Source organism: Miniopterus schreibersii (assembly GCF_964146895.1).
Source record: "Miniopterus schreibersii genome assembly, chromosome: 8".
Classification (NCBI taxonomy): Eukaryota; Metazoa; Chordata; class Mammalia; order Chiroptera; family Miniopteridae; genus Miniopterus; species Miniopterus schreibersii.
In genome coordinates, this window is record NC_138109.1 from 82,981,420 (window position 1) to 82,987,404 (window position 5,985).

The window sequence follows — 5,985 nt, forward strand, 5'->3', positions numbered from 1 at the left end:
GGACAGGAGCGGTGGCCACGGCCGAGCAGCGAGGGCCTTGGAGCTGAGGGCGCGCGGGGCCCGAGGGCGCTGGGGCGGCGGGTGCGCAGGGCGGCGGCCGCGGGGCGCTAAACCCAGCGTGCGGGGGCCGGGCGAGGGCTGGGCGGTGCCGGGACCCGGGGCGGGCGGGGCGCGGGGTGCGGCGCGGGGCGCGGCGTTCCGGGAAGGGCCTGGCGGGCGGGAGCTGGGCGGAGCTGGGGCGAGGCGCCGCCGGCCTCTAGGGCCTGCCCTGCGGCGGAGAGGCGGCCCCAGCGCCCTCCCGCCGTCCGCTCCCGGGCGGCCCTCCCTCCCCGCCGCGCCCCGTCCGCCCGGGGTCGCGCCCGGAGCCCGCGGCCGCCCCGCTGCACGCACCGGCGGAAGCCGCTCCCCGAGCCCGGCTCCCCCACATGACAGAGGCGGGCCCAGGGCGGATCGCGGGTGGGCGCAGGGCCCAGGGCGGGGCCGGGAGAACCCGGGGCTGCGCCGGGCGGGGCGGGGCGCGGCGGGGGAAGTGAGGGCGGGGCGGGAGTCGGGCGGCCGGCGACGCTGCGGGAGGCGGCGGAGGGTCCCCTGGGGCGAGCCCGCCGCGCAGGCCGGGCGGGGGCGGGCCCAGCGGCTCCCGCGCCCCCGCCGTCGGTGTGCTCTTCTGCGTCGCCGCCGGGCCTGCGGAGTTGGCGCCCTCCTCGTGCCACTGGCAGGTAATTCCCAGGAGAGAGGCCGAGCCTCCCGCACTCCCCAGCGCGGGCGGCGCCAGACGCGGAGCATCCACGAGGGGGGCGGGGGCGGGGGCGGGGGCGGGTCAGGCCGGGGAGGTGGAGGCGCGGGAGCAGGGGGCGCTGGTGCTCAGGAGCGCGGGGCGTGGGCCAGGTCCTCCAGGGGCCCTGCAGTCTGTGCGTCGGCGGCGCAGCCCGGCGGGAGCTCCCGTCAGGCCTAGGCACACCACCTGGCCCGCCGGCCCACCCCATGCCCCTCGGGCCGCCACAGAGCGCCTGGCTTTCCCGAGGTTATGCCTCCAGACCTTAGACCCACACCAGCCACGCACCTCGGTTGGGACAGTGTGTGTACACTGGTTCATGGCAGCCCTGTGCACCAGCTTTCTGTTGTTGCTTCAGTTTCTAATTAGATGTTTGAGATCTTATCTATGCCTTAGACCGTTTTTACTGCATTTTCAAAAATAAATACAATATATAACTTCAAGCATACAGTAGAGTTTTTATTATCCTATGAAAATTCTTAAAATAGTGGATGTGTCGCCTGGCAGAGTGGCCCAGTTGATTGAATATCATCCTGTGCACCCAAAGGTTGCCTGTTTTACTCCTGGTCAGGGCACATACCTGGGTTGCAGGTTCCATCCTGGTTCTGGGCACAAACAGAAGGCGACCCTGGATGTTTCTCTCATCTCTCTATCTCCCTATCTCTAACTCTCTCTCCCTTCCTCTCTCTAAGCAAGTCCTCAGGTGAGGATTTTAAAAAGTAGCTGTGTGTTGGAAGTTTTGCTGGTCATTACTTTAGTGAACTGTTCTCAAAGTCCAGATAAATATTGTCAAGTTTTGCTGTTTGCTTTGGTGGGCATGCAGTGCTCCAATTCAGGAGTTGATCTCCTGTCTGCTTCTGTTGGGGTCCCTAATTAATCACCCTGTGGTGGGATGCTTGAGAGCTAGGGAGCTATACCTGTATCCCCATCTAGGTTTAGGGCTTCCTTTTATAGCAGTATTCTCCTGTGAATGTTTGAGCAGGGTATACTTTTTCACTAATTCCAGCTTTCTATTTTTAGAAAGTTTTTCTGATCCACCAAAGAAAGATTCTCTTCTTGTTTTCCAGTGGGACTAAGGATTTATGATTTTACTTTTTTTCTAGTTCTAGGGATTTGGATGGGAAGCCTCGGTATGAACCCAGTTTGCCATATTGCAGCCGAATAATTTTATCCTATTTTAATTTGCAAATGGTAGCCTCTCCCCTTATATTTTAAGCCCAGCTCAGAAGATTGTTTAACATAGACTTTAATAATGTTGCAAAACCAATGTGTCCCTGTAACAAATCAAGCAATCCAGAAAAAGAATGAAATATTTATCTCCTTTCTTCCCTAACAGCCTTGTGTATATTAAAATATGTATGTGTAGAAACATCTGCATTTATGTAATATTTTTACATCTATATTTGTATAAAATTTTTATATAACATCTACATTTATATTAACATTCACAAAATAGAACCATAATATCTATAAAGGTAGGCCTGCAAAAAAAAAAAAAAAATCCCAGCAGGAACTGAAACCCCCTTCTACTCTTAAATCATTTTTCCCTGGGAACCAATGAAGTTAACAGCACGATTATCTGCTGTCCCTAAGGTTTGTGAAGAAGACAGGCTGTATGCATTTGCACCTAGGGAGAACGTGTAACATCAGCAAGAAATCCTCCACGGAAAGCCTCATTGTTTCAAAAGTCTCTCTCTCTCTCTCACACACACATCTTCAAGATGATTGCGTTTTATTTTGCCGTCATTCCCTGCACTAGCTCCCATTTCCCCCGTGGTCTGTCTGCTCCGGGACACCGGGGCACCAAGGCACCAGAGTCTGGCTTTGCTCAGAATTCAGTTCTCCATGCCCCAAATAGTGACTGACACAGAATAGGTGCTCAGTAAATACTTTTCAAATGAATGGATGAATCTTACTGATCTCAAGCTTTTAGAGTTGTTCTTTTTCTTTTATTATTTTTTAAAAATAATAAAATCTTCTAATTGTCAGCCTTCAAGATGGTGTGGTACTTGTCTTCCTCTATTCTGTTTGGTTTCCATGCTCTCAGTTCACTTGTTACCTACTGCTCTTTTGAGTTCACAATGACACAAAACATTTAAAGACTTTTAATTTGCTAGAGGACAAACACAAGGGATTTCTTACATTGATACCTGATGTGAGATAGAGGTCATAGAGGTGAAGTTTTCATGAAAATATAAAATGTCATAATAATTTCTACCTTTGGGGTAGGACTTGCAGCCATTCTTTAATCCTATATCATACAGGACCAAGATGTGATTCAGAACAGTGATTTTCTTGTAAAAAGACTTAATTGTCTCCAAGACAGTTTCCAACACTTGCTATTCTACAGCTCCTTGGTCCTTTTGTGGGATCCACACCACCCAGGGGTCTGGCTGATAGCACAAAGAGCTGAATGCACCCTTCCTACTGGACACCAGGGTTACCTGCCCTCCTAGTAAGAAAGTCTACCTTCAATCATTCCAGAGAACCTGACCTGCACCTACCTTTCTTAGGGTGATTCATTTACGTCCTTTGACACAAGGACTATTTTCAGACCCTTAAGTGAATCTCACTAGAATGGGGGAAAACAAAAGCAAATATTATCTCTGCGGACATCCTAGTACATTTGGAAATGCCTCAAGCACTTTGCCTCTGATAAGGGTCATTCTAAAATAAAGGCTGCCTCCAGGACCTCCGAGGCTCACAGAGCAAGGCAGCTGTGTTCCCTGCTGCCAGGAAGGCATCTCAGATAAACCAGATTCTGATCCCAGAATAAGGAAAACATCGACAGCAGACAAACCACCCCAACACTGGTCTGCAAACAGCAGCAGCACTTTTCTTACTAGGAATACGAGGAACACAGGGGAACCCTTACTTCTGCCCTGATGCTTAAATAGAATTAGTCTAGTGAAACTGACACAGTGGGTCCCCGCTGCCTGTTGCTACTTCAGCCAATTAAGCAGAGACAAGGCTGAATGTGAGTGTTTTATTCCATCACTGCCAGCAAAATGGGAGAGCAGGGGGATTTGTCCATGTAAAATCTGCTCTGCCCTTTCCCTGTTAGCTGGCTGGTTCTGTAGGGCTGAGGAAGAAAGGCTGCATGCAAGGGCAAGGGAGGGTGAGGGTGGCTGCAGGGTCTGTGGTCCCTGTGTCTCCTTCCAGGATTTTGAAGTCTGATAACAAGGTAGTTAATTTTCAAAGGTGTTAAAACCCAGTTCTGCCAGTTCCTGGGACCTGAGAATGGTCAGCATTCCTGAGGCAAAGTCCCAGACGGGGGTCCAGCTCCAGACACAGCAACCAAGTCAGAGTGCATCCTATCCTGTGTTCCCCAAATGCATTTTCTGTTCTGAGCAATGGACCCATGCAGACCCCAAAGTGTCTCTTACCTTTTCATAGCTCTGTTTTCCTTCTTGCGGCACATCCTCCAGTTTCCCGGGTCTGTAGGAAAACTTCTCTATAGTTAGTAAGGTGAATAATCATTAAATAACTACGGTCCTGTTCCTGTTAGGTGCCCTCCCCCTTTCACAGTGACAGTCAACAGCATGATCAACATCTCTGCCCCCAACACTAGGACACCAGGAGTCAAGTCATAGAGTCTGAAGACAATCCTAGGTGGTGTCACGATGGTAGATGCACTGCCAATGAGATGGCACAAACCAGAAGGTGCTGGAAAAAGAGAAAAAGAGACAGTGAGCCCAGACTTCTCATCAGCAAACCTCTGCTGCCCCCAACACACACACAGACACATCCACAGGCTCTGGTTCCACACCTTCCCACCTTCTAGGGGAAGTCCTGGGCTTTGAACCATCTTTTTTTTTTTATTAAATGTTTCCTTTTGAGAAAACTGTAGATTCAGATGTAGGTGGAGGAAGTAACATGTAGACATCACAAGTGCACTTTATCCAGTTTCTCCCAAAGAAAACATCTGGCCAAAGTGCAGTAAAATATCACAACCTGGACATTCACATTGATAGACACCTAACGTTTCCACCACCACCGCCGCCGCGGGCTTTTACCCTCACAGCCACATCCACCCCTCCCTCGGCCCTGGCAGCCGCTAATCTGTTACTGAGAGAATGCTACGTAAATGCAGGGGACCGCGCGCGCGTGCCTGCGAATGTAGTCACACGGTGTGTGGACCCCTTGGGATCAGCTTTTCCCTCCTAATTCTCTGGACATTTGCACAGAACATTGGCTGTATCAACAGTTCATCTTTGTTACTGCTAAGTGTTACGCCATGGACTGTCTTTAAAATTTACTTTGAAATTATAGTTGACATACAATATATTAACTTTAGGTGTACAACATAGAGCTTAGACATTTTTTATACTTTACAGAGTGATCACCATAATAAGTCTAGTACTTACCTGGCACCAAACGTCGTTATTACATTATTATTTACTGTACATATTCCCTATGCTGTACTTTACATCCCTGCGGCTGTTTTTATAACTGGCAGTTTGTACCTAATACAGTTCGACATCAAAAAACAAACAATCCCGTTAAAAAATGAGCAGACATTTCCCCAAAGAAAACAGATGAAAAGATGCGCAACGTCACTAACCATCAGGGGGGTGCAAATGGAAGCCGCGGGGAGCGATCGCCCCGCTGTCGCCGAGAAGCCAGCCGGCAGCGAGCGGCCGCGCGCAGGGCGTGGGGTGCGGGGAGAGGCGCCCCGCACTGCCGCGGGCTTCAGTCGCGCGGCCCCGGGGGCAGGATGGACGGAGCGTCCTCACGGGTAGAGCCACAGCCGCCCTGCGACCCAGCGCTCCCCTCGGGTATTCACCTGAGAACGCTTTTCAAAGAGCCGGGCCAGCCCGGCGTCCGCCGCCGCCTGCCGGGGAGGGACAGGGGGCGGGGCGGGCGCCCGTCGGGGAGGGACAGGGGGCGGGGCGGGCGCCTGTCGGGGCGGGGCAAGGGGCGGGGCGGGGTCAGGGGGCGGGGCGGGGTCAGTGGGCGGGGCGGGCGCCTGCCCGGGAGGGACAGGGGGCGGGGCGGGCGCCCGTCGGGGAGGGACAGGGGGCGGGGCGGGGTCAGTGGGCGGGGCGGGCGCCTGCCGGGGAGGGACAGGGGGCGGGGCGGGCGCCTGTCGGGGCGGGGCAAGGGGCGGGGCGGGGTCAGGGGGCGGGGCGGGCGCCTGCCGGGGAGGGGCAGGGGGCGGGGCGGGGGGCGGGGCGTCGCCTCGGCCGGGCAGTGGGCGGGCGGAGCGGGGC